The following is a 9,814-nucleotide window of genomic DNA, read 5'->3' on the forward strand; positions in this document are numbered from 1 at the left end:
TATTTTAAAGTGTGTCCAGGTACTGAGGACCTGATTCCCTAAGCTAAGCCTAGTTCTCGTCTTCCATAAATCTCTGCACTAAGATTTTTCTCCAAGGTACATATAATCTACCAAGAGGCCACAGACTGCAGAGGATGTGGGCTGAGCTTGACTTGAGCTATTCACAGCCAAGTGAATGAAGGAGACTTCATGTACATCGGATGATACAGGTTGGGAAGAGGGAGATGCAAGTGTGAAAGACATCCAGACTCTCAGGGTCCAACAACATGCAGAATTTCAAGGAACCAAAAATTCCAAATTTTACTTGATTTTTTAGGTATAAAGGAATACTTGTCAAGATGGGAAGTTAGAACAAATTTTATTTGCTAATAATATACTACTTTTATTTAGATCTTTTAAACTTTTATTCCTAAAGTATAATCCTGTATCCTGCCAAGTATATATTTTCATTTTCTTTCTTATTTCACAATCTGTTGAAAATATATTTTTTCCTCTCTTTGCTCTTTCTATACACCATCACAATAATCCCAAAAGCCATTTTTTCCCTGAAACTCACTCTAATTACAATGCTCCTATTCTATTTTTATCTTTTTAGAAACAGTATCTGAGTGAATTGTCAACACCTGGCCAGGCATATTGTGCTGATGAGCTATTTCATATCCCAGAAGCTCAGGTTTGGACAAGCATCACCTTTCTGTCAGTTACTTCCAGGTTTCTGATGACAACGGAGATGTAGTTCCTCCTTTGGTTTCATGGAATAGTAATACAAAATTGTCATTAGTCACAATGTGCACTTAATGGTATTATATAAGTGGTTTTACTAGAGTTTCTGTCCTAGGGAGTGCCAACACTCCTGATGTGAGTAGCAATGATTCTAACGTAGCTTATGACATATAAACAGGAATTGCGAGCAACAGTGGCATATTGAAGACCTGAGGCTCACCTCCTCTCCTTCTCTACATATTGCACCTAAACAAAGACAGTAGATACCAAAAAAGGAACGTATGGCTTTAGTATGATCAAAATCAAAGCCTGTAGAAAGGGGATTCCTAAATGGGAATAGAGCTGAATTCAGAGTGATACAGGGAAGTATAACCTATGGTGGAGGACCTACAGCAGCCCACATCCTCTCTGCTGTTAACTCAAGAGACATGGCCACTCAGGGACTTTAAAACCTGGGGACTATGCTGGAGAAAGGATGCACAGAGTCAGCACGCAGGACTGAAAGTGGAGAACTGTAGGTGTGAAGGTGCAGTGGTGATTTTTGACTGGGGTGTGTGACTCCCAAATGATTCCAGGGGCTGGAGCTGACTGGTGGCAAGGGCCAGATCTGATTACTTGTGTCTCCCTAGAGGAGAGTATATTGTTACAGGGCACCCCAGTGTGAACTGGGCTGCCTGTCTGTGGGGCCTCACCCACAAGCTTAAAATTCAGTTGTACTGCAGGCACACACAAAAGGGTCAATAATGGGTTTATTTACAAAAGGGGAAAAGAAAAGGAAACAACCCAGGGCAAGAGAGAGGAATACAAGGTAACTGGACTATCTTACAGGCTTGGCTGACTTGGAGCTCTGGTAACAAACTAACTGAAAGCCCTGAGTCACATGGTCCCAAGAGCCATTTCCCAAGCAAGAGAGACTGTTGGACAAAATGTTGCCCTATTTATCCTCCAAAGTCCCAGAATGCCTACTTAGCTCCACCCTTGGGTCCTCGCAGTTCTCTCTGTGGTACTGCTGGGAGTTGTAGTTTCCAAACACTGGAGAAGGGGGGTAGAGTCCAGAAAGCTGGGTAGGGGGTGGAGTCAACAAAACTCTGCAGAGTTCCTTTAGGGCATCCTCCCCTTTAACAATGTTACTTGTACCCAGCAGTTTTGTGAGGATTGAAACACATGGCTTCAAAGCAGAGACAGTAAACACATACCTGCTGTTTGAAGCACCTATTCCTCAACAACAGGAGCAAGGGCTGAGAGAGCAAGTCTCTCTTCTTGAAAGACAGTCTCTGGCTTGTGATCTTGTTGCATCTCTCATCCTCACCTCATGATACACCTGTCACTCAACCACAGTTCAGAGGTAGAAGCTGGCAAGGGACTGTTTGAGATATTTTGGTTGAGGATTTGGTACAGGGGAGAGGTTGGCTTTGCATCCCTACTACACAACTGTTCTGCAACCATCCCAGGTCACATAGGTTCAGGCAGCTTGAAAGAGAATCTTGGAGCCCTTGACCTCAACCTCACAGGTCAGCGTTGACAAGCTGGCAGAGATAAGCAACTTGGCCCTCCTGCACATCCCTATACCCTCTTTGCTCTCTTAGTTGTTCTCTGACATTCTCCACTGGACTCAGCCACATTGTCCTCTCGCACCACCTCCTCTGCTACTGCATCTTGGACTCCTACTGTCCCTCTGTGCTCAGCCTCCAGGCTCAGGTGGCTCACCCACACTCTGTGCTGCTCCAGGCACTGTGCAGAGTGCAGGTGTCAGTCGTTGGTGCTAATGGCAGGAAGGTGGAAAAACCTGATCACTTCCATTTAGTCTACTGGTAGCCTAAAGCAGACTTGTGTGAGGTTCTCTGCACTCCGGCAGAAGAGATGTATCAAAAAGCCAACTTAGATAAGGCAAAAGCTGGTGGTAGATTAGGAAGCCCTGAGTGGTGGTTAAGCAACCTAAGGGCTCGCTTCAAGTCACCCGTGGGTGAGGCCCTGCTCACTGTTAACTAAGGGTGAGGAGTTGAGGAACCATCCTGGGGGACAGGTGCTGGGGGGGGGGGGTCATGGCTTGTGGTGACCACAGCTGAAGAGGGAGAGGCCATGTGTGGAGCTTATGTCCATGCATGTGTACACGTTTGGCCTGAGTGCAGGGCCTGCTTGTCACAATGGTGGCTATGAAGGCCTAGTGTTGGAGTGACAGTAGTGAGTACCCCTGGGGGTTGCTCAATTACCCCCAAGAGTACAGGAGTGTGTTACCAGTCTGAGAGTGAGGGATCCTAGGGTTGGTGCGGGGTGTGGCTCCTGGCTGAGACCCAGCTGGAGAAACCTGGAAAGCGGAGGATTCCGGACAGGTGGCTGGGGATGGCAAGAGCTGAAAGCGGCCCCCCCCCCTCAGGAGCAGCGCCTGGGGCAGCTGACTTCTGAATCATCTGCCTGAGCCAATAATCTTGTCTCTTTGCTCCTGGGTTGGGGCCTGCCTGGGCTTAGAACTATTATATTCAGTTGTGTTCTGCAGTGTTCATATACACCAAGGAAACGTATATGTAGATTATACTGCAAATGGAAGTGATCATGTTTTCGATCTCCCGCCATTAGTGTCAACGATCTGCAATTGTGGCCTTACACTGTGCCTGGTGGCGGCTCCCAGAGCATGATGTGGGCTGTGTGGGTGGGCGCACCTGAGCATACAAGGGGGTGCATCACAGGACCACATGGCAAAGTAGAGGGGGAGCAGTAGAGAGTGTCAGACAATAGCTAAGAGAGCAAAGAGGGTATAGGGATTTGTAGTGGGGTGGGGGTGGCCAAGCTGCTCAGTCCCTGCTGGCTTGACTCCCCTACCTGTGGGGATGGTGCGGAGTGCTCCATGGGTCTCTTTCAAGCTGAGTGAACTGATAATGAACCTGTAGGCCTGGGATGGCTGCACAGCATCACCCCTTAATTTTCTCCTGGGGTGTACAAGTGATAGAACATGTGGCCACTAACGTTTTTGCACCTTCTGGCAGATGGTTAGTCCTCTTCCCGATGTGTCTGCCACCTCAGGGATCGTGGGCTTGTCCTGGGGGGGTCTCCTCTGCTGAAGTGTTATCCTGCAGCTCCCAGATCTGGGCCACATCCTGTGCTCCTGCAGCTTCCTTAGCTCTTCCTGCGCCACCTGGACTTTGGCCACCTCCTGTGCTGTCAAGGCGCCTCCAGCGTTGTCACAGGCTCACTGCCACCCCTCAATCCCTCTGAGGCCGCCATACCCATCTGCATTCAATCATCCTGCCACCTGCCCAGACCACTGTAGCGCCAGCAAGGCACAGAACAGGTTTTCTGTGATCTGGGCAGACGGGCAGAGGAGAGTCCTGGAGCCCTCTGTAGCATTTTCAGGCTTTTACTGATCTTTCTGCACCATTTGTAGTGAGGCAACCAGGGGCAGAGCAGACAAGGGACCTGGAGGCCAGAAGGCTGGCCCGCCTTGCGGCCCCTGAAGAATCTTGAGTCTTTCTGGCTCTCTGGTGTTCTCCTTTTTTCCTACTCTCTGCCTCTCAGTTCTCTGCTGCCTCCTGGCTTCTGCTGCAGCCCTTATATACTCAGTCTTTCGGCTCACGCGCGCCCACTGACACGCACCCACTCACGTACTCCACCACAGGTGTCGATCATAGACGCTAGTGGTGGGAAGGCAGAAAAAAAAACGGATCACTTCCGTTTACCCTACAACAATGTTAGTACTGCAGCACCGTAAGATCAAAACCCTTGGTGGCCAATGGAGGTGATCTTTCAGTACTAAGTTACTGGTTTCTTCTTCTTCTTCTTCTTCTTTTAAGATTTATTTATTGATGTATACAAGAACTGGGGTGTAGGTCAGAGGTGTGGGGGTGTGAGTAGATTCATCATAGATAGAGGGGGGAGCAGAACAGGCAGATCTACTGAAGTACACTGCTGAGGGGAACAGCGGGGTTTATACAAGAGGTCTGCTGTGCCATGTGGGTCACCTCTGGGGATCAAATTCATTCTTCAGTGGGGCTGCCTATAATTTCATAGTGCTGAGACTTAACCCCTTGCATCCCTAGGGGTTCTGATCATCTGACACATTACAGAGAAATCAGTGTGATAACTAAAGATTCTGGGTAAAAAAACCCTAAGATTATAGCCAGCTAGGTGTAAATGGGGTATAAAGCCAATTTATCAGGAAAATAAAAGAAAGCTCCCTAATTCAAACTATAAATTTTTTTTTAAAGATTTATTTATTTATTCATACAGAACTGGGGTACAGGCCAGAGATGCGGAGGGTGAGAGGATTCACCAGAGACAGAGTGGGGAGCAGAACAGGCAGATCGACGAAGTACACTGCTGAGGGGAGCAGCGGGCAGGTCAGGAGAGGTCTGCCACACCATGTGGTCACCTCCGGGGCAGGCGGGAATCGAACTCATGCGGAAGCGGCCTTAGATTCTCAGTGCTGTGCTTTAACCCGCTGCGCCACCAGGGAGGGCCTCAAACTATAAAATTTAAGAGACAGAAGAACATATCAAAAATGCTGCAGCAAAAAAAAAACAAAAAAAAAAAAAACAAAAAAACAAAAAACCCTGCAACAAGTCACAATCCAGCACAACTGTAGAGTCTGTCTAGCGAGGAGTTAAGGTAGGAATTACAGCCACATTTGTTAAGAAAACCAATGGATCATCAACAAAACAAAACAAAACAAAACTGGGACACAATAATGAAAGTGTGAGGCTTCTACAAATACAGTTAATGGATCTAAAAATACTGTAATAGAATTAACAAACACCATAGAGAGTTTCAGTGGAGACAAAAAACAAACAATGGTAAGAATCAATGAGTTTGAATGCATAGTGGCAGACAACACACAAACAGAACAAAGAGAAAAAAAATGAAAAACAGTATAAGAGCTCTTTGGGAGCCAAGAAAGAGGCATCATGGAAAATTTATGTATTGAAATAATAGCTGAGAGCCCTTCCATCCAAGAATAGGACTGGAAGTCCAAAAAGATCCAAACAAATTAATATCAGGTTGACACACTCTAAGACACATAATAATTAAGCTGTTGAAAACTATGACAAGGAAAGAATACTAAACAAATGAAGAAAAAGTAAAGTAGTGGATATAGGTACACCATTAGACTGTCCACAGGCTTCTTGGTGAAAGGATTAAAACAAAAAGAAGTAGGGCCCTCCCTGGTGGTGCAGCAGGTTAAAGCACAACAGTAAGAAGCTAAAGCTACTTCAGCATGAGTTCCATCCCTGCCTGGGACGTGACCCACATGGCATAGCAGACCTCTCCTGATCCGCCCGCTGCTCCCCTCAACAGTGTACTTCGTCAGTCAGCCTTTTCTATTTTCACCACCCCTGCACCTCTGGCCTGTACCCCAGTTCTGCATTCATAAATAAATAAATCTTTAAAAAAAATGGCAGTGGATATTTACATTACTCAAAGAAAGAGATTCCTAACCTAGAACACACAATTCTAAGCTATCTGTCCCCTAATTGTTCTTCATTTTGGCTGTTTTATTCATTACTGAATGTGAACGTTGAATGTTCCATTTGATTATGATATGTCTTGGTATGGATCTTGTTGTCTTGTCATTCTTCGAAGTTACTGAACTTTTTAGATGCAGAGATTAATATTTTTCACCAAATTTGGGGGATTTTTTGATATCATTTCTGTCCCCCTTTCTCACCTGTGATTCACATTATGCTTCTGTAGAGATGCCTGATGGTACCCAATAGGCCTCTGGACCTCTCGGTAGGCTTTTCTTCAATCTTTACTTGACCTATCTTCAAGTTTGCAGATCCTTTCTTCTAATTACTGAAATCTGCTGTTGAAATCCTTAGTTATTCTATATTTTATTTGTTATACTATTCAACTATATAACTGCATTTATTGAATATAGATTATATAATTTCTAGTTAACTGTTTTTTATATTCCTGACTCTATTGATATTCTTTATTTGATGATACTGAGTTCTCATACTGTTCTTTATTTCTCTAGGCAGTGTTCCCATTATTTCTTTACACATATTTAAAACTACTGATTTTTTTAAAGATTTATTTATTCATACAGAACTGCGATACAGGTCAGAGTTGTGGGAAGTGAGAGGCTTCACCAGAGACAGAGTAGGGAGCAGAGCAGGCAGAGCGACAATTTATACTGCTGATGGGAGCAGCAGGAAGGTCAGGAGAGGTCTGCCGCACCATGTGGCCCACTCCCTGGCTGGGATGGAACTTATGCTCAGGTGGCTGTGATAGCTTCATAATGCTGTGCTTTAATCTGTTGAGCCACTAGCGAAGGCCCCTGAAACAACTGATTTAAAGACAAGACATTGTATCTATTGGCTTACTCATGGAGAGTTAATTTTGTTTGATTTTTTTCCCTGTGTACTGATTCTAATTTCCTATTTCTTTTCTAGAGTTTCATATTTTTGTTAAAATTGGACTTTTTAAGTAACATAATATAGTAGCTCTAGAAGTTAGGTTTTTCCTCCTTTCTGGGGCTTGTTGTAATTTTTGTTTGCTTAGTGACTTTTCCAAACAAGTTCTATAAAGTCTGTATTCTTTGTACTGCCATTGATGGCTTGGTTAGTGTATTAGTCAGTTGACTAGACAGAGATTTCTTTTATCACCTGGAACATGTAATTAACCCTGTTTTTGCTGAGGGCTTCTGTGTGTGTGTATGTTTTGGGACATACCTTCAATGCTCACTCAGGCAGTTTGTTACTGTTTCTTGGCTTTCATTTCTTAATTGTGCAGAACTTCAAGGTTAATCAAGGCGAACAGTTAGGCAATTCTGGGTGTGCATTCAACCCTGCTCATGCATGAGTCACCTATGTTCCCTGGAATATGTTGCAGCCTCTTGAAGTTCCCTATGGACATCTCATGCCCAAACTTTTCCAATTAATCATTTTGGTCAGGCTTTTATTTGCTCCAGCTGTTATCTTCAGCTACAGGCAGCCACAATGTTCAATTTCCTCTGACTGATTTCAACAAATGTCCATGGAGAAAGGTTTTTGTACTGGGTGAACTGTAAGTTGAGTGAAATCAAGGTAACCATTCTATGGTTACTAAGGTAACCAATATCCATGAAATACCTCACAGGTCAAACAATGGTAATTCTCTGAGAATAGGGCTTGAAGGAACTCTACCAGCTCTGTTCAGTCTCCAGAGGCTGCTAAGCCTCTGATTTTTCACCATGATCTCTGGCTGTTAGTTGTCAAGGCTGTCATTAAGCTCAAAAGGGGAGAATGTGAATAAAGTAAAAATGCCACAAAACTCATTGTTCTTTTTTAAAAAATTAAATTTTATACATATTTTACATCATTCTTCATTTTTGTACAATTCATGCTTTACTGAGATTTAGCTACCTTACTTAAATAAATGTCTCCCCAATTGCTACAAGTATTGATTAGTTCCTAGTGTTCAAAATAAAGTTGATTCTGACAATTTCTTGCCAGTGTCCTCATTGCTTTTATGGAAGGTAAAATCTTTGGAAGTCTTTATTTTATCATTCTTTTGATTTTATCAGCTTTGATTCTTATTGAAGCAACACAAGTTTTGAAGCAAAATGAAATGTCTTGTAGCATAATCACAAGAAAAGTCCTTTCTAGGTTTTCTTTGCATGATATTTTTTAGTTAATTATTATAATACCCCTTTAAAAAGTTCCCTTCTTTGAAATGTCTTAAACACATTTGTTTGGAAGTGTTCATTTTTAATTTTCTACCATGCCTTTTGAAACCAGGGATACAGAAATACCACATCTTCGCTCCCTTCTGTTATCCCCACTCCCCCGCCCCCCCCCACACATAATTCCCATTTACCTCTGGCCCCAATTTTCAGCTTTGCAGCTGTCTGTTCTCAGACTCTTCCTTTCAAGTTTCCTCCCTGTCCTTCCAAGCCAAGGCAGGAAACACTTCCAGATTGTATAGCTCTAAAACCCTGCTGGTCTCCAGGTGCTCCTGTAGATTATAAACTTCTTTCTTTCTTTCTCTTCCATATTCATCTTCATTGTTTCTCAAGGGCAACAGCTTTAAACTGGAGTCTGCAGTTGGCAATGCAGCATCTGAAGGTGTTCAGGAGAGTGGGAAATGTCGGGGGGCAAAGTTCAAGCCTCTGTCACTCTGGTCAGATTTACTCAGCTTTAATCTATTTAATCTACTCAAATGGCTCTGAAAGATTTTTCTTTTTTTGCCAAAGTGTTCATTGGAAATAGAGAGAAACATGTTTGAAAATAATTGAGAAAAACAACTTTATAATTGACAGATTAGACTGATAGTATACAAAACCTAATAGCATTAAGGGAGAATCCACTATTAAAAGATCCCTATTTCATATGACAAACTTATAACTTCTGAATTCTCTAGACGTCTATACTTACAATTCAAATGTCTTATTTTATTGTTGAAAAAAATTAAGCCCAGAGAAGACAAGTGATTCACCAAAGTCATATAATGGTATAAAGGTATCAAGAAGCTAAATCAACAGTATGTTGGCAGAGGTGCGTCTTTCTCATTGTCCTCGGCACATCGCACGTTTCTTAGCTTTAATATTTTTCAATATGTGAATGTATTTCTATATTTCTTGAAGCCTAAGACCCTTTAGTTTACCACAGTTGTTCTCTGCTTCTTTTACTCCAACGTTCCAGGCGTTCTTTGTTAAGTCTCCTGTGGGCTTAGAAATTGTTAGGAAAACACCTGTTTTAATCAGAAATGCCTACCTGACTGTATCAACCTCTCTAGTTCAAATTCTTAAGATCAGGTAACTACTTGGCTCAACCCAGCTTATATTTTAGGCACTCTCCAGTCCTCTCTACCTCCAGATACCCACTTATAATCCCGAAAGTTGGAGTCATGGAAATTGGGTTGCCTAATAAAATCTTGGCCACCTAGACCTGCCTTTTCACTGGTGATTCTATGAGCAGCAGGTAAGTCAAACAGTGTTGACAAAGCAAATGTAAGAGAGTAGTCATCTTTAGTATGATCTTATAGATCAATCAATACAAGTTCCATAAATCTATTGATGACATTTGATACAGTTCATCTGTTGATGCATAGTGTGCTGTTAGTGTTCTCCATGTATTTGTTCTCTTTGTGTAGAAATGTATATACACAAAGAGAGTTA

Source organism: Condylura cristata, unplaced genomic scaffold (assembly GCF_000260355.1).
Source record: "Condylura cristata isolate star-nosed mole 26May11 unplaced genomic scaffold, ConCri1.0 scaffold00009, whole genome shotgun sequence".
NCBI lineage: Eukaryota > Metazoa > Chordata > Mammalia > Eulipotyphla > Talpidae > Condylura > Condylura cristata.